The sequence below is a fragment of the Bos grunniens genome, chromosome 23 (assembly GCF_055505025.1).
Source record: "Bos grunniens cultivar Pamir isolate PY7600 chromosome 23, Bosgru_T2T1.0, whole genome shotgun sequence".
Classification (NCBI taxonomy): domain Eukaryota; kingdom Metazoa; phylum Chordata; class Mammalia; order Artiodactyla; family Bovidae; genus Bos; species Bos grunniens.
In genome coordinates this window covers 45,179,611-45,199,390 of record NC_141187.1, presented here as the reverse complement: position 1 = coordinate 45,199,390, position 19,780 = coordinate 45,179,611, and the positions used below count along the sequence as shown (strand labels likewise).

The following is a 19,780-nucleotide window of genomic DNA, read 5'->3' as shown; positions in this document are numbered from 1 at the left end:
AGAGTAGAGCTGTCATGGGGACACTGATGCTGAACTGGCCAAAAAGCAATTTGAATGATGGCTTCTGAGATCGGCAGTCGCCGTGACTTGGCAGGGAGAGGGGTATTAACTGCTCTGTTATATAGATGATGCCTGAGGTCTGAGCTCTTCTTCCTGTCAGGCTCTGTCTTCCTTCTGGGAAGCTCTGTGTGAAGCAGCCCCCTTTGCTGTGAACAAGCACCCTTTGACCTGCTCCCTCTCTTATTTATGGCATCGCAGGCCTTCCAAGAGAGCAGAGACAGGCTGGCCTAAGTTTAGCAACCTGGGGAGCTTAATGTGGCTTTGGCAAGAAGACCTCGATACAAAGAGTCTTAGTTGGCCGGCCAAGAATAGCAAGGGACAAAATAAACTCACTTTAAAAATAATAAAGGGAAAAAGAGAAAGAAAAAGAAGAGGTGGGAGAGGAAGAAAAAAGAAACAAAGAAGGGAGGAAGACAGAGGTCATAAAAGCCAGTAAAGTCACCATCTTCATATGTGCCAACAGCAAATTAAGTAGAAAGAAAGTGTGGTGAGATAGCAGAAGAGGGGTTCACATGGGCACTGTCATGATTTGAGCTCCCTCGTGGCATCGCCAATGTTTTACCAGTATTGTGTGATATCTAATAATATGTAATACTAAGAATAAGCACAGCCCATCGGGTGACACTATCACTCCACGTCAGGGTGACTATAGACATGACCTCCCGCAATAACCCACAATATCCTCATCCCCCTCTTATAGATGAGGAAACAGGCTCGCTGGGGCAAGTACTTTGCACAATGGTGTTAGCCCTGCTCTGAGCAGCGTCTTGGTAAATCCGCCAGGTTGTGTGACCAAGGGCTGGTCCCTGGGGGTACAGAAAGCACGTCCAGGCTTGAGTCAAAGTGAGAGAGTTAAATTTTCCCATCTCAGCGGCTCTTCTAGCCCCAGCAGGCCTCCCAAGGAAACCCCTCCTCCTGAGACTGTCCCAGGCTCCAGAGCCTCCAGAAACCGTCTCAGTGAGAGTTTTTCTGTTGACACTAAGGCCATTGTGCTGTGTCTGTGGGTGGAAATATGTGTTTATTATTCAAAGCCTTAAGTGTGTTTTCCCTTCATTTCATTTAAATGAGAATTTATTAGTCCCTAAGTACATGCCGTTTATTTAGTGATGTGTTGGTAACAAAGTGGAGAAAGCAATGAATAAATCTGAGCAACTGACAACCTAGCAGGAAAACAACTTGTACATCAAGCCAGAAGCCAGTGAGCAGAGTCCCTGGGCACCCACGGGCAAGCCACTCTCTGGTCCCTCCAATTAAAAAAAAAAAAGAGAGAGAGAGAGATTTATATTTTAGAGCAGTTTTAGCTCACAGCACAATCGAGCAGGAAGTAGAGAATTCCCATATACTCCCTGCCTCCCACACATACAGCCTCCCCCACAATTAGCATCAGGAACCACACTGCTACACGTGTTACAACTGATGACTCTACATTGACACAGTACTACATGGTCGATACATCTCTGTCACCAAAGTCACTAGTTTACATAAAGTTTCATCCTTGGCGCTGTCCGCTCTGTGGGTCGGGACAAATGTATAATGACCTACATTATCGTATTATATGGAGCAGTCTCACTGCCTGAAAAATCTCCCCACGCTCCACTTACTCATCCCTCCAGCCCTCCCAGCTGCTGGCAACCACTGATCTTCTTACTGTCATCATTGCTGTGCCTTTCCCAGAAAGCCATATAGCTGGAATCACGCCGTATGGAGTCTTTCGGACTGACTGCTTTCACTTAGTCATGGACTTCTAAGGTCCTTCCCTGTCTTTTTGTGGCTTCACAGCTCATTCTTTTTTAGCATGGAACAATATTCCATTACCTGGATGCACCACAGTTTATTCATTCACCTCCCAAAGGACATCTTGGTTGCTTTCAAGTTCTGGAAATTATGAATAAAATTACTCTAAGCATCCATGTGCAGGTTTTTGTGTGGATTTGGTTTCAGTCCATTTGGGTAAATGCCTTGGCGTGTAATTGCTGGGTTGTGAGGCAAGAGTATGTTTAGTTTTGAAAGCAGCCACCAAACTGTCTTCCAAAGTGTCTGTGCCACTTTGCAGTCCCAGCAGCAATGAACGAGAGTTCTGGTGGCTCCACGTCCTTAGCAGCATTTGACTCAACATTCAGAAAACTAAGATCATGGCATCCAGTCCCATCACTTCATGGCAACTAGATGGGGAAACAGTGGAAACAGTGACAGACTTTATTTTCTTGGGCTCCAAAATCGCTACAGATGGTGACTGCAGCCATGAAATTACAAGTCACTTGCTCCTTGGAAGAAAAGCTATGACCAACCTAGACAGCATATTAAAAAGCAGAGACATTACTTTGCCAACAAATGTCCATCTAGTCAAAGCTATGGTTTTTTTCCAGTAGTCCTGTATGGATGTGAGAGTTGGACTATAAAGAAAACTGAGTGCCAAAGAATTGATGCTTTTGAACTGCAGTATTGGAGAAGACACTTGAGAGTCCCCTGGACTGCAAGAAGATCCAACCAGTCCATCCTAAGGGAAATCAGTCCTGAATATTCATTGGAAGGACCGATGCTGACGCTGAAACTCCAATACTTTGGTCACCTGATGCAAAGAACTGACTCATTGGAAAAGTCCCTGATGCTGGGAAAGATTGAAGGCAGGAGGAGAAGGGGATGACAGAAGATGAGATGGTTGGATGGCATCACCAACGCAACAGACATGAGTTTGAGTAAACTCTGGGAGTTGGTGATGGACAGGGAAGCCTGGTGTGCTGCAGTCCATGGGGTTACAAACAGTTGAACACAACTGAGCGACTGAACTGAACTGAGCTGAAGGCAAGAGTTTTGAAAGCAACCATTAAACTCCCTCTTCCAAAGTGTCTGTGCTACTTTGCAGTCCCAGGAGCAATGAACGAGAGTTCTGGTGGCTCCACGTCCTTAGCAGCATTTGGTGTTGATTCCTCTACTTTTTAAACCACAACTTTATTTAATTGTGTGGAAACCATTAGAGAGCCAGGCATAAAGCCAAAAATGACTCTCTGAGCAACAAAACTGAATGCCACATCCTGTGATATCGATGGGGCAGTGTTTCTTATGCCCTTACTCATAAAGCCACTGTACTCTTATTCTGCACAAAACACAGGTGTTCTGTTTCCCCAACCTGCCAACAACTGAAAGCTTTGAAGAGATGGAGAGACCGAAACTGTAAAACCAAAGACACAGACATTAGCCTGTTGACAAAGGAGTTAACAAACAAGTATGTAATCTTGACTCTTTAGAGGCATACCTGTATATCTACTTGTCATAACCAGAGTTTATAAGAATGACCTTAAAACACCTGTTGAATGAAATGGCATTCAAGATACCACAGCTATTAAAAAATTGAGGCTTGGTTCCAATTATACCAAGTGGTTAGACAATTAGAAGAGAGAGAGCTGGAAAGAAAAGAGTATTGGAATTCCTCAGGCATTTCTTGAGATCCTGTTATGTCCTAAGGTGAACTCAAAAGTAAATGGTATGTGGTTCCCCTTCTTAGGGAAATCCTTTTCTAGCATTATCATATAATTATAATTGAACATGATAAATGTTATAGCACATTTATTTATAAAAGTGGCCTGAGAACATAGATGAGTTGGCTGTTAAGCTTACAAGAGCAAGAAAAGCTGCAATCGGGGCTTCCCTGGTGGTCCAGTGTTTAAGACTCCACACTTCCACCACAGTGGGCACAGGTTTGACCCCTGGTTGAGGAACTAAGATCCTATATGTCTATAGGGCACCCTCCCCCCCCTCCAAAAAAAAAGCTACAGTAAATATTGGAACTAGGTTGGAAGGATTTTGCTGTTTGGTGAGGGGTGGGTATTTTAAGGAAGGACATTCCAGGCAGAGGGAGCAGACTTTAAACAAAGTCATGGAGATGATGGTATAGTCAAGAATGTAAAATCAAAGATTGGGTAGCCAGGAGATGGGCCAGAAAGTTCCCCAAAGGCCAGCTGATGATTGCCTAGTGTGTAAGGCCAAGGAGTATGGATTTTATTCAAAAGGTAACAGGTTGCTATTAAAAGCTTTAAGTTGAGAAGCTCCATGATTAACGTCTGCTTTCAACGCATGCTCGTGCTGAAGGCAGGAGAGAACATGAATGTAATGGGTGGAGAGTGGAGGCAGGGAGACCAGGCAGAGGTCCCCAGACTCGAGAAGAGGTGACAGGTAGGCTTGTTATGACTGAGCGGTCTGTTAGGGGTGCTGAGAGGAGAGGGCAGAAAACGTGTAGTCAAGCACGGTTCTGGGTAATTTGGGCGAATGGGACCAACCAAGAAAGGAATTTTTATAAACCTGAGATTTATTTTTTTTAATCTTCATGATCCTCTGGTGGCATGAAAGAAGCTGAATCTTTAATACTACTTCAGTTTCAAGCTTATTTGATATTTTCTTGCTCCACCCAAGAGAACATCACTTGAATTATGCCATAAAGCTAGAGCCAAATGAATTCAGTTCATTTTTCTAAAAGTTCCAAGTAGGGACAGACAAATGTGTACTCAGAGAACAAATTTCAAGCCAGAATGACCACATATAGTCTGAAGTTTGGCCATCTAATGTGGTTACCACTGACTCTTTGTGGCTACTGAACATTTGAGATGTAGATACTACCCTTAATTGAGATGTGATGTGAGTGTAAAATACATACAATTCATATCAGAGTGCAGAGACTTAGTCTGAAGTAAAGAACATAAATGCTCTGTTAATAATTTTATAATATTACATGCTGAAATAATATTTTTAATATATTGGATTTGAAGTAGGAGGTAGAATGAGCCTCTCAGCTGGACAGCTGGTGTTTGTCAAGCTGATAATATTACCAAAATCAGTTTCACTAGTTTTTTTTCTTTTTAAATGCAACAACTAGAAAATTTTAAATTACATATGTAGCTCACGTTGTTTTCCTGTTGGACAACACTGGTCTAGGAAGTTGGAGTTTTGTGGTGTCAGTGTTGAGGGAGTGTACAGAGACCAAGTATTTATTTTGCATTATTGCTTCTTCCTCACCACCTGATGTTTTCTAATATTTTACTATGTAGCCTTATTCTCATTAATAAACAAGTAGTTACCATAGCAACGGCCACACCACTCTGTATTTACCACACCTGGAGGGAGAGATATAAACAGACATCAATCTGTCATTCATGTTTATACGGTTCTGTTTTTTAATGTATATCTGGGTCTTCCTTTGCAAAACAGAGCTCTGAGTGTAGGAAAATTGACTTCTAATTTCCATCTATGTCACTGGCTTTCTTTGGGTCTGAAAAAGAAGAATAATTACCCCATGCCCACTTCAGAGGGATATGTGGGTAGTTACAAAGAATTTTGCAAACTATTCTTAGGGCAGGAGCATGCTCAGTCGTGTCCAGCTCTTTGCGACCCCGGGAACTGTAGCCCACCAGGCTCCTTTGTCCACGGGATTTTCCAGGCAGGAATACTGGAGTGAGTGGGTTGCCATTTCCTTCTCCAGGGTATCTTCCCAACCCAGGGGTCAAACCTGCATCTCCTCTGTCTCCTGCATTGGCAGGTGGATTCTTTTACCACTGAGCCACCTGGGAAAGTCCCATTCTTAGCGCAGAGTATCAGTCTAATGTCACATAGTTTAGTATAGCCGTGGTATCAACTATTAATACACTGTTGCAGGCAGGCAAGAAGGGCAGGAGAGGTTCCTTTGGCCGATAGGAGTGAGGAAATGCAAAAGGGAAAAAAGAGGTCAGACCAAGAAAAGCCAAAAGGAGGTTAGCGTTTGTTAGCGTTTGTTCCCTAGACTTTAACAGTCTTTTTGGAGCATTTCCCATCTTCAGCAACAAGTCTCCACTGGCTAGGAGGAGACTAGGAACCCAGAGCCACCACTGTATACAGTTCATCTGGCTTTGACAAGGAAAAAGCAAACAGGTTGGAGTATTTATTATTTTTTTTATGTTGATCATTTGGTGACTCAGACGATAAAGAATTTGCATGCAATGCAGGAGACCCAGGTTTGATCGGGTCGGGAAGCTCCGTTGGAGAAGGGCATGGCATCCCACTCCAGTATGCTCACCTGGAAAATCCCATGGACAGAGGAGCCTGGCGGGGTACAGTCCATAGGGTTGCAAAGACTTGGACATGACTGAGCAACGAACACTTGAAGTGTTATGCTCATTTATGCCCCCCAAGTTTCTCAAAGATCTCTCATTCCTGGGTCAATTCTGTCTTAATGTACTTGCCACTCAATACACATCATCTGAACAGAGATGACTGATGCTAAGAAAGGGAAATTAGGACCGATCTTCATTACCTTCACCCAGGACAGTGCTGGCTCCAAATATTTCTATAGACTGGCTTTAAGAATTTCCATGTGCTTGATAGCAGAGGCTGGGGGTTTGGCCATGAAGTGGTGTTTGCACATCAAGCTTGCAGTTTTCAGTTGGGTGTCATGCTTCTTTGAGGTAGCTGGAGGAGGGATGTTGATGATCAGGGTCGGGGCAGGGTTTTGGCTGAAGACGCTAAAGACCTCTCCACTCAATCTACCCCTTTGAGATTTCAAGGAACTTAGATATTGTGGCTAAAGTAATAAACATTCTAGGTTTTGGATTTCATTTGCACAGGTGTCATTAAATCTGTGTGAAGCTGTTCAACTGATGATGAGCTCTGTCATTTGCAAATCCATTCACTGATTCATCTAATCTACAAACCACCACCCTAAATGAAAATCAAGGATACTGCTACAGCTACATCTCAAGATGTTACATTTTGAGAAATCCCCTAACTCAGCATTGACATTCAGAAAGTCCTAAACCTGGAGAAGGAAATGGCAACCCATTCCAGTATTCTTGCCTGGATAATCCCATGGATAGAGGAGCCTGGCGGGCTACAGTCCAGGGGGTCACAAGGAGTTGAACGAAACTGAAGCGACTTAGCACACATACTGCCCAAGAAAACTCAAACCTCAGGGGAAATAAAAAAAATACACTACAGAAATGCAGTGGCTCTGCTGAAGTTGCAAGAAAGGGTGATCGTCTTTGTTTGGTGTTTTGAGCGTCTTGCCCTCCGCTCCAAGGAAGGGAGAGGGAGGTCGTGGGGGTAGGAAGGAGTGTGGATTTCTGATCACAACTCAAATGGCACTGTTTGAATTATATAATGGAGCCGCTGGGAGTCAGGTGACAGACTCACTGAGTAATTCCCTGCAGAAGGAAACAAACTGCATGTTAAAAAGCTCAACAAATACTCTGAAAAAAGAAAAAAACAGAGCCCAGGCTGTGAGTTCCAGACTTCCAAGCTTCAGCTTCCTCTGAATTCTCTCTGAGCTGAAACAGCTGGGTGAGCTGGCAGAGTCCCAGGCCTCCCGAGGCTGTGGAGAGCCAAAGCCAAGTGCAGGTCGGGGGCTCCGGTCTGGATCACCGGGTTACTTTCTGTTTCATTTCGAAATGTGCCCTGTTTCTGAAACTGGTGGCTCCCCATGTCAAGGAAAACACAGGACTCCTTGGAGAGGCCAGCCAGGCTTTTAAGAACCGGGGCTTTGCGAAGGTAAGAAGCTATCTGCGACGGGCTGGGGGCTGCCTCCTGGGAGCGGTCTGGGTGCGAGCAGGAAACCAGCCAGGAGGAGTCTGCTAACTTGCTCTGGGATCTGAAGGAGGCTGGAGAAACCGTCTGTGAGGGTTTTAAGGTTAGGAAAGGGATGAAGATGGACCCTTCCTGCCTGGATGGGTGGCTACCCGGTCTTTGATGAGTTAAATTCATCCCCAACTCCTGTCTGATCTTTTCCCCTGCCCCAGTTCCATCCCATGGAGGAGTTGGTCTGCCTGTCTGGGAGCTGGCATGAGCTGGCCTGGGGCTGGGAAGAATGGAGAAGGGGCTGCCTGGCACCAAAAGGCTGTCTGGGTGTGTGTAGCATGTGTATTTCAGAGCCTGACTCTTGAGAAGGCTGTTGTTCAGGCTGAGAAAGCACAGCCTTTGGGGAGGCAGAGAGCAGAGGAAGATACATGTGTGAACAGAGAGCTTGGGAAATCTTCGAGGTAGGCATTTGAATCATAAATAATTTAATTGCCGTTTGTGTGTTTGTTAATTGGATTTAGTATTGGTTTTATATTTTCTTCAGTTTGGGGACTTCCTCCTTTCTGGAGCTGCCAGTATCAGTTGATTGGGCTTTTCAATCCTCGGACTTTGGTTCATTGGCTCTCTTGGAACCCACTGGTGCCCTGGTGGATGCCTGGAAATCAGAGATTGATTAGACAACTGCTGCTGTTTTCTCAGATCTGGGGGGATTCATTTGCAAATCTCACTGCCATGGAGACTTGCTGGGAGACCTGGATGCCTGCGGAGGTAGCCAGCTCTTAGGAACCTCAGGAAGTTTCTGATTTAAAGAGACAGGAAAGGAAAAAAAAATCGAACCGGCAGTTAATTCCAGGAAGGTGGGTGCAGGGTTGTCAAGGATCAAAAAGAAGGATGACTGGGAAAATGAAAGGATGAGTATAGGAACAGGTTTGGTGGGATCCCAGTTCGGGCTGTGGCATTTTGAGGTTTGCAGCATAGAGATAAAAATCAATAAGCAAACTGATAACAGCTCACTTGTTATGAATAAGAAATGCTACAATAGATCTTCTCCCCCCACACCCCACTGACTTCTAGAGAACCTGAGTAATAGGTAGGGCGTGAATTTGGAAGAGTTCATCACTAATTGCTATTTTGTTTGACCACAGGAGATGCGCTAAGCCAAATACGGGAATGTCAGAACCAAAGGCAAAGTGTTCTTAGAATAATGCCTATAGAGATGTTATCAAGGTTCTGTTGTCCTTCCCCAGTTCTCCATCCTACTCCTAGTTTGGGGCAGATTATATGATTTGAATGTATCATATAAAAACTCCTTGCTGCTGCTGCTAAGTTGCTTCAGTCGTGTCTGACTCTGTGCGACCCCAGAAATGGCAGCCCTGACTGATACAATTATCACTGCAAAAGGATATTCAGGTACTAGAATAAAAATGATCTTGAGCCAGTGGTTTCTTTTTTAAATTTATTTTTAATTGGAGGAAATTACAATATTGTGTTGGTTTCTGCCATACATCAACATGAATCAGCCATAAGTATACACATGTCCCCTCCCTCTTGAACCCCAACCTCCTCCAACCCCACCCACCCCTCTAAGTTGTTACTGGGCGCTAGATTTGAGCTCCCTGCCTCATACAGCAAATTCCCACTGACGCTGTTTTACATATGGTAATGTGTATGTTTCAATGTTCCTCTCTCAGTTCATCCCACACCATCCTTCCCGAGCCAGTGGTTCTTAAATCTTTGACATTATGTACCATATTTGGGAATCGAAAAGACTTAGTTGATGATGAATTTCTAGACTTCTCTCTCTGTTGTGGCCCTGACACCCATCTTCTGATGCTCAACAAACAAGAGTAAACAATGACAACAAAGCCAAACGGCGTAGCATAATGAGGTTTCTAATTAAAGCCCACTTTGGAAATATGATCGATAGCATAATATTATAAATATTCACAATAGAAGAAAACAACTTATGGAGCCACTTATGCAAGCCATGGCAGTCCCTCAAGAAAGCACCACTTAAATAATTAATGTCAGCACGCTGAGTTCTTTTTTATCAAGATTTCTCTTGGTTGAAACTTGCTGGAAATCTGCATTTCTGCACTTCAATAATATAATGAGGGTGGAATTTGCTAAGGATGACCTCCAGACACTGCAAGAGCCATCAGCGCCTTCCAAATCACAGAAGAGAACACCATGCTCTGAATAGTTTCAGTTTTGAGTGCATTTTTCTTCTTCTCTAATTCTTTAAAATTTGGTAATCTGCCTAAATTGTAGTGCCTACTTTTTCACAGGCTAGAATCTGCCTGCCGAGCAAGAGACTCAAGTTCAGTCCCTGGGTGGAAGATCCCTTGGTGAAGGAAATGGCAACCCACTCCAGTATTCTTGCCTGAGAAATCCCATGGACAGAGGAGGCTGGTGGGCTACAGGCCATGGGATCACAAAGAGTCGGACACGACTAAACAACAAACAACATTTTCCACACCAAGAACCAGGGCTTGTAGTCTTATAAAGGACTTTTGTAAGAAAGTGCTTTCAGTATAAGGACAGTTTGGAAAATGCAGTTCAGATGCCAAGTTGCAGTTCAGATGTCCACTTCTGGGACAGTAGAATAGTTTATGGGACAGCTGGTCAGAAGATGTAAAATTGGAGAACTCTTGAAAATCTCGTCCTCAAAGAAATATAGATGCTTTGGTTAAAAGAATAAGACTTTTGTGTTCAGATTGACTTGGGTCTCACTCCATTTCTGTCACCTGTTCAGTGAGTGAGCCTGGGCAAGTTTCTTGAGTTTTCTAAGGTTTAGTTTCTTCCTCTGTAAAATGGGATAGTGAGGCACTTTCCTGGGAGGTTGTATGGGAGTAAATAAAATAATATGTGAATAGAGCAGCACCTAATATAGTTTCTGTGTTACTAAGAAACAGAGTTTCCTTCTCAATAATGCAGAAGAAAAATCACTTTAGATAATCCATAGCTAATGAATAACCGGTAACCACTGTATTTGTCTGCTAGGGCTTCTGTAACAAAATACCACTAGCTGGGATGGCTTAAACAACAGAAATTTATTTTCTCACAGCCCTGGAGGCTAGAAGCCCAACATCGAGATGTTGGCAGTGTTGTTTTTTCCTGAGACCTCACTCCTTGGCTTGAAAATGGTCACTGTCTCGCTGGGTCCCTACGCAGCCTTTCCTCTCTGTGAACACCCATGTGTCTTTTCCTCTTATCAGGAAAGTGAAAGTGAAGTTGCTCAGTCGTGTCTGACTCTTTGCGACCCTATGGGCTGTTTACCAGGCTCCTCCGTCCATGGAATTTTCTAGGCAAGAGTACTGGAGTGGGTTGCCATTTCCTTCTCCGGGGGATCTTCCCAACCCAGGGATTGAACCCGGGTCTGCTGCATTGCAGGTAGATGCTTTACCATCTGAGCCACCTGGGAAGCTCCCCCCACCGCCCCCGCCCAACCCCCCGCTCAGCATCCTATTGGATTTGGACCCCACCCGTATGACCTGATTGATTGATGACTCAGGTCTTAGTGGCCGCTCAAGGGATCTTCATTAAGGACACAGCCTTAGTTGCCTTGAGGCATATGGGATCTTAGTTCCCTGACCAAGGATTGAACCCGTGTACCTGGCATTAGCAGGTGGATTTTTAATTACTGAACCACCAGAGATGACTTCTCACCTCATTTAGTTTTGATTATCTCTTTCTAGGCCCCGTCTCCAAATACAGTCACATTTTGAGGTACTGGGGATTAGGGCTTCAACATATTAACTTGAGGGGAACATAATTCATCCCCATCAGTTCAGTTCAGTTCAGTTCAGTCACTCAGTCATGTCCGACTCTTTGCGACTCCATGAATTGCAGCACGCCAGGCCTCCCTGTCTATCACCAACTCCCAGGAGTTCACTCAAACTCATGTCCATCGAATCGGTGATACCATCCAGCCATCTCATCCTCCATCGTCCCCTTCTCCTCCTGCCCCCAATCCCTCCCAGCATCAGTTTTTTCTAATGAGTCAATTCTTCTCATGAGGTGGCCAAAGTACTGGAGTTTCAGCTTTAGCATCATTCCTTCCAAAGAACACCCAGGACCGATCTTCTTCAGAATGGACTGGTTGGATCTCCTTGCAGTCCAGGGGACTCTCAAGAGTCTTCTCCAACACCACAGTTCAAAAGCATCAATTCTTCGGTGCTCAGCCTTCTTCACAGCCCAACTCTCACATCCATACATGACCACTGGAAAAACCATAGCCTTGACTAGACGGACCTTTGTTGGCAAAGTAATGTCTCTGCTTTTGAATGTGCTATCTAGGTTGGTCATAACTTTCCTTCCAAGGAGTAAGCTTCTTTTAATTTCATGGCTGCAGTCACCATCTGCATACACCTATCAATTAAAAGGTATATTCTTGTTCTAGGAATTTGTCAGGTTTATAAAAGAAGATGGCATCTTTCAAAAGGAAAATGATGTCTTAATTGCCATAGGGGGACCATGCCTTGGAAGACAGCCTGGTAGACCGGGGCCAAGAGTCAAGAGAAGCTGGGCCTCCCTGGCATATTTCAACTAAGAGGGAGAACGAGGACCTTGTGTTGTTCACTTCCACCTGAGTGTTCTGTAAAGAACTAGCGGATTGTCACTGGCAGGGCTACATGTCTACAGTGACAGCTGATCTTGGAGGATGGATTTAACATTGTTTGGGAGTGGATGCTCCTCTGAGGTCAAAAGTATTATGGCATTTCATGGGCTCAGCATCCTACTTCCTTTCAATGTTCTGTCTCTTTAAGGAAATCAAAGATTTATCCCGCCACCTGGGTTTCTACTATGCCCAGCTGATCATGTGTACTTTTCACTATTTCCCTAATCAGTCTCCAACTTTCCCAGGTCCCATTCAGTAGGAACCATGATATTCAGTGACATGATTGCCTGAAGTGTACACACATGTGCATACACACCTTTATTTATCCTACAAACAGAATTTGTGAGTAGAGAGGAAGATGATTTGTAAGTGATATGTATACATTACTTCCTTTCTGAATTTCAGATCCTTGATTTCAGAGAAAGCGATATGGAGCCCAGCTCATATGGGAACTGATGGGAACTGATGCCTTTTCTGAATTCTCAGGCCTGAAAAGGCTTGAAGCAGAAAGTCAGGGAAGAGTGGGTGATTCACAGATGTACACAGATAAGGGTGGGCGTGCCCCCTCCCACCCCTCCCCATTCGCAGCGGCCCCTTTAGCTGCCATTTTTTTCAGTTCATACTGTAAACAAGTGTCATTTTTGTGGTCTCTTTAGGCTCATGCTGTACGCTTTTTGTTGTTGTTTTTGTTGGTTTTTTTGGGATCTTGCTATTTAAAATAGTCCCCATGTGTAGTACTGAAGTGTGTCTAGTGTTCCTAAGCCCACGAGGGCCGTGATGTGCTTTGTGGAGACAGTCTGTGTGTTACATATGCCTTGTTCAGATGTGTCATAGTCGTGTTGGCCACAAGTTCAAAGTTAATGGATCAACAATATAGGTGGTGCTAGTGGTAAAGAGCCCGCCTGCCACTGCAGGAGACACATAAGAGATGTCAGTTCTATCTCTAGGTCAGGAAGATCCCCTGGAGGAGGAAATGGCAACCCACTCTAATGTTCTTGCTTGGATAATCCCGTGGACAGAGGTGCCTGGTGTGCTGTAGTCCATCGGGTCGCAAAGAGTCAGACACGACTGAAGTGGCTTTGCACACACACAAGAGGTCTTTAAACAGAAACACACCTAAGACAAGGAATAAATGATCAGTTGATAAAAACATTGGAACTGGAGCCTCTCAGGAACCTAACCCTATACTCCCCTAGGAACAGCAGTTCAGCGTTTCACTAATTCAGTATGTACAGTGACTTCATAGATCCACTGTACATATCAGAAAGACACTGGGAATCACTTTTCCACAGAGATGCAAACTGGGGTTGGAAGAGATAACGACCTTGTCCGAGGCTATGTAGTAGCAGGCACAAAACCAGTTTACAATAATGTGGTGATTATTGTGGCTGTTCAGTCGCTAAGTTGTGTCCGACTCTTCGTGACCCCATGGACTGCAGCATACCAGGCTTCCCTGTCTTTCACTATCTCTCGAACTGGGATTAAACATCAGGCTTGAAAACAGACATGCCAGTTATGTTTGAAGCACTCACTATTTTCCAGATACTGTTAAGAGGGTCTAGCTAAATGATCTCATTGAATCCTTACAACAGCCTTATAAGACAGAGATTATTATGCCCATTTAACAGATAAGTACAGTGAAGCTCAAAGAAGGAAAGTAACTTGCCCAAGGACACCCTGCTTATAAAAAACAGAGCAGAGGTTTCAGAGCCAGGCAGAGTGACCCTGGAAGTTGTAATTACAGAGGCAAGTTTTGTAGTTTAAGATCTTGGAGAAAGAGCTCCATTAATGTTAATAGTACCTATCTGTTCTCTAGTTTCTTCTTTTTAATTTTAATTTTTCCAATATCCCATCTTTACACTGCATGGTTTCCTACTTTCCGTGTTTTTTTGCTCAGATTCTTCTCTCCCCCAAGAATGCTCTTCTTCTCTCCGAGCTTTTAGGTTTCTTTCTTTCTTTCTTCTTTTTTTTAATGTTGCAAGGAGGTAAAGTTATTTGGTAGGTGCAGAAATTGAACACTTTATGTTATATTGTGCTGTTTAATTTTAAAAGTTTGAACATTTCAAGGTTTCCTAGAATGTAATATATGTTACTTAAGAATTATTCTCCAAATATTACTCAGGCATAAAAAAGAATCAAATCTTGCCATCTGTAACAACATGGATAGATCTAGAGGGTACTATGCTGAGTGAAATGTCAGACAAAGACAGATATCCCATGGTTTCACTTACATGTAGAATCTAAAAAACAAATGAACAGACACAACAGAACAGAAACAGATTCCTAGATACAGAGAACAAACTGGTGGTTGCCAGAGCAGTGGGGCAGTGAGTGAAAAAGGTGAGGAAGATGCAATGTACAACCTTTCAATTATAAACCAAATGAGTCATGGGGCATATAGTCAATGATATTGTCATGACATTGCATGGTGACAGATGGCAACCAGACTTATCCTGGTGGTGGTTTTGCAATGTATAAAAGTATTGAATCACTATGTTGCACATCTGAAGCTAATATAATATTGTAAGTCAATTATACTTCCATTTAAAAAGGAAGAATTGTTCTTCTAATCACTCTCTTCATTTCACGCTAATAGTGTTGTGGTTTATTTACAGATGTTCTCATTAATAGAGGAAATATGATTATGCTGTTTGTGTATTAGATTTGAATAACCTGACATAAAATGACATACTCCTTATTTTGCATTTCATCTTGGATATCAGATACCTTTGAACATTTTTAAAGACACAGAGTCTCTCATTAAGTTTCCCAAATCTGTATCACCAAGACTCACTTGCCTATGTCCTTGTGATACTAAGAAATTATACCCTTCCCTTAACACCTAGGTGTTAAGGGTTATTTCCACAGGACTCCTAGTAGTACTGTGCCTGGAGATAGAATAGTTTCCAAAAACAGAATCTTTCTTTTAAAAAGTGCCAGAGCTGTTTATTATTTAAAAAACAAACAAGCAAACATATTAACAGCATCTAATAGGGAAAAAAACTCCTGTCAGAATCTTCGGGCTCATTCTCTCTTTCTACAATGCACCCTCAGATATCCAGAAGGTGGGCTTTCTCTCTGGCCACACGGAAGATGCCCCCTAGGGCTGTGAACTCCATCAAAACATTTCTGCTCAGAGTTCAAAGGCTGGAGGTTGTAAGAACAGATAGCTTGAATCTCTGTAGGTAAGTGGGAAAGAGTTCACCTACAAAGGAGCTGCTATTCTTTGAAATAACTCAAGTCTGAAACCCTTCCTTTGTAAATTAGAAACAAACCTCCTGAACTGTTCTGAAACCCAGAGAGAGCGAGTTGCAGTGCTGCTGGTGAACTGTGCTATATACTCAGGCAACTGTGACGCTTAGGTGAGCAAATTCTGTGTTTGTATTGAGATCTGGTAATTTCAGAACAAAGGCAAAGACAAAGAAACCTTAAGGAATCTTGGTCCTGTCCTTAAACTGCCAGGGCGTGAAAGGGAGCTGGGGAAACATGAAGCCATGTTTGATTCCACGAACACTTGAAACCATCCTTCAAATATTCTGGATGGAATAAAGTCCAAAGTGTTTTGCCAAACCCCAGGGAAATTAGCTCCATATGTTTCTGATTTATTTATAGTTTAATCATCAAAATATTGCTTTGCAGGGACTGGTTATGTCCAAGAAACCTTTTATGAGCCATTTTAAAACATTATCTTGAAAACAGGAAGCCCTGTTTTGCCAAGAGCTAGCAGATGCCTGAGCAGAGCTCTCCATATTGCCTCTGTGGAGTCTGTGCTGTGTGGTGTCTCCACTCACTAGAAATAAAGAAATCCTTCAGGGGTGATAACCCAAGGGAAAGAGGGAAGGTGACTGTAGGCTTCCATGATTTCCACTCAAACTCCCTCTCTTTCACGCCCGTTTCACCGTATGCCATTCGTGTGTTAGTCGCTCAGTCGTGTCCAACTCTTTGCAATGCCAGAGACTGTAGCCCACCAGGCTCCTCTGTCCATGGGATTCTCCAGGCAAGAGTACTGGAGTGGGCTGCCATTCCCTTCTCCCGGGGATCTTCCTGACCCAGGAATCAAACCTGGGTCTCCTACGTTGCAGGCAGATTCTTTACTGTCTGAGCCACAAGGGAAGCCCGTTTGCTAAATGATAATTCAGGAGGTAACTTCTCTACCAAAATTATATTAGGATCTTCGTCCTTAAAAACCGAAGGTTGAATTTCTTAGAAAACAGCAGCTTCAAAGGAGCCATTGTATGTATTAATAGGAAAACACTTTTTCTCTTTATTTTGAAGTTTTTAAAAAAATAAACTAAAATTCTCAAGAATTTTTTTTAAAGCGTCCTAGAGGGGCTTTACATAATGTTTATGCTGGTTTTTTTCTCTCATTGCTCTTCCTCAGTGGGTTTTTAAAGTAAGTTTCCCGATCAGTTTAACGTGGGAAATGGTTAGAAATGAAGATTCTCTGAGCCCACCTCACACTGACTGCTCCCAGTGGTTCTCAGACTACCCATATGTCAGAGTCACTGAGGGTCTCAGTGATTTCCCGCTGAGCTCCAGCCCTAGAGTCTCTGATTCAGTCGGTCTGGGTGTGTTACCTGACAACTTGTATTTCTTACAAGTGCCCAGTTGATGCTGCTGGTCTTGGGACCCCACTTGGAGAACCATTACACTCTTCCCAGTCCTCACCACTGGCTCACCGTTGAGTGGAAGTTCAATTCAGTTCAGTCACTCAGTCGTGTCCGACTCTTTGTGACCCTATGGACTGTGGCACACTAGGCTTCCCTGTCCATCATCAACTCCCAGAGCTTACTCAAACTCATGTCCATCGAGTCGGTGATGCCATCCAACTGTCTCACCCTCTGTCTTCCCCTTCTCTTCCTGCTTTCAATCTTTCCCAGCATCAGGCTCTTTTCCAATGAGTCAGTTCTTCACATCAGGTGGCCAAAATATCGAAGTTTCAGCTTCAACATCAGTCCTTCCAATGAATATTCAGGACTGGTTTCCTTTAGGATGGACTGGTTGGATCTCCTTGCAGTTCAAGGGACTCTCAAGAGTCTTCTCCAACACCACACTTCAAAAGCATCAATTCTTTGGCACTCAGCTTTCTTCATTGTCCAACTCTCACATCCATACATGACTACTGGAAAAACCATAGCCTTGACTAGACGGACATTTGTTGGCAAAGTAGTATCTCTGCTTTTAAATATGCTGTCTAGGTTTATCCTAGCTTTTCTTCCAAGGAGCAAGCATCTTTTAATTTCATGACTGCAGTCACCATCTGCAGTGATTTCGGAGCCCAAGAGTGTTGAGTGAAAGGAGAGATTAAAGCAGAAGTGAAAGTGGAGCCCATTCCAGGTGCATCCAGTAATGGTTACTTGAGGATGTGTTTCAAGGACTTAACAAGGATACTATCTACGTAAATTCCTGTAGACCATTGTTCATGGCTGAAGAAATGAAGTAGTTTATGTAATTGGCCTCCACAAGATTTAGTTTATAAAATAGAAGTGCCACCAAGCCAACATATATAGAATACCTACAGTTTTCAGGGATTTTCATGGATTAGAATGTCTTCAGGCTTTAAAATGATGTGTAAGTAGGAACTAAACGCATCTGGTGACATGAGCTTTTTCTGTCATTAAAATGTAAGAGAACTTTCATTGCATAGTTAAATGCAATTGGTTAAAGTATATTGAGTGTATCATGGGGAAAACGTCTTCAGTGAGAATTGTGTAATGGAGACTGACTATACTGATCTTCAGGCAAATCAAGAAGCTGGGTTCAGTGAAGGCATTTCAGCAGAGAGGTGTGCTACTCTGTGATGAGCTGACAATACAAAGAACTCATAGAACCTTCTTGCTAGAAGGGGTTCTCGAGCTTCCAAATACGTTAGAATCACCTGGGAATCTTACTAAGAGCCGACGCTGATTGGGCAGGTCTAGAGCGGGACTCGAGGTACTGCGTTTCTAACAGTCTTCCAGAAGATGCTAATGCTGGAAAAGCAAGGTTCTAGAGTAGTGGTTCACAACCAAGGGAAGCCTTTGAAAAATTCTAAATCAGGCGTGCTGGCTAGGACTCAGGCATAGGTGTTTTTAAAGCACCCCAGGTGATTCAACTTTGTAGCCAGTGTTGAGATGCTCTCACCTGGAAAAGCAGAGTTCCTCTTTCTAGGCCACCTCTCTCAAAGTCAGATGCCTTGCTGGAGTCTTTGGTGAGTATCAGACTGTGGTGAATTCATACTTGACTTCTCTAATAAGAGGCTGAAGTGCCTGTTTCTATGTTGCTGATAAAAGAAAGAGCCAAATGCTTTACATTCCTGTTGTGTTGACTACAGACAGAGTTAGCATCTAGCTCTGAAAATTTAGCAACTGCTCTTGTATTCTCTCCCCCACAGAGGTTCTCCATTCTTACTGACTTTTCTTCCACACAGGTTTTTTTTTTTTTTTTAATTTAAAAAATTGTTTAACTTCCTCATTTACTCTTATAAGTGAGCTAGGGGTACAACCAGCCTTGATACACCACAAAAATGCTTGAGTACTTAGACATATCTTTGAGAACTCAGAACCCTGCACACACGTACCTACACACACACACAGAACATTTTGCTTTAAAGATGTCAAGAGCAGATGTTACCATCCACTTGTCTCCCAGCATAAAATAAACATAATCTGACTTCTGTGGAACATCTGATTCTGGTTATAACTGCACCCCAGTGGATCTTTTTGGATGAGTCACTTTCAAAGTGTGCCCGTAAGTAGCTGAATGTGCTATCTGTGGCTGGGTAATTAAATTTTGTATACTTAAACGTTGGAGACTGCCTGCCAAATACAATTATTTCAGTTGTAGCCTAGTTGATGCTGAACTTCTCTTCCTCACAGTAATTAGCCAACAGGTGCTGTTTCTTCTGAAGTTCTCTTTTCGTTTATGATTAAAAATAAAATAACTATGGCAAGATAGAAATGGCTATATCTTTGTTTATTGTGGTAGATGGATACAGAAGCAATTTGCCTAATAACTATATCAAGCTACTTAAATGTTAAACCCAAAAGAAGGGAACCTAAGTGCCCAGCCTGTTTTAGAAGTTAAATTAATCCTCCCCAAAGCCATGCTTCTCCCACCTCAGTTTTTTGGCCAGCAGTATTATGATGACAGGCTTATAAAGCATGAAGATTTTGGATGCCGTATAAATGTTGCCCTTTATATGCTGTGAGTAGTTCATGGGCATGAATCTAAGAATGAAGGAAACAATGATCATTGCAAAACTTGTCTTCTTAACCATATCTCCATGAATTGAAACTGTGTGGTAACAATCAGTAGAAGGATCGGGAACAGAAAGGAGGTGGCTGGAACAGGCAGGAAGAGATGCTTCACGCTCTTCGGTGCAGCGCATCCGCTGATGTGAGCCCCTGTGCGCTCCACCCTGGCCCGTGTGCGCGTGCGCTCAGACGCTTCACTCATGTCCGACTCTCTGTGACCTCATGGACTGTAGCCCGCCGGGCTCCTCTGTCCATGGGATTCTCCAGGCAAGAATCCTGGAGCAGGTTGCCATGCCCTCCTCCAGGGGCTCTTCCCTTGGAGTTAACTCAA

General features: G+C 43.4%; 1 protein-coding gene across 13 annotated transcripts in view; it reads left to right on the top strand.

Annotated features, from left to right (window-relative positions):
* The window catches only part of PHACTR1 (phosphatase and actin regulator 1), a 565,894-nt gene that overhangs the window by 260,341 nt on the left and 285,773 nt on the right, over window positions 1–19,780 (top strand). Inside the window, exon 1 of one of the 13 annotated variants that reach the window (XM_086370859.1) lies at window positions 7,229–7,566. The exons of 7 other annotated variants lie outside the window; for them this stretch is intronic. The gene's annotated coding sequence lies outside the window, so the exon portion shown is untranslated. Of the gene's footprint in view, window positions 1–7,228; window positions 7,567–7,941; window positions 8,055–18,107; window positions 18,405–19,780 lie in introns of those variants that run through there. 5 more of the 13 variants (XM_086370856.1, XM_086370852.1, XM_086370857.1 and 2 more) reach the window with 5 other exon arrangements.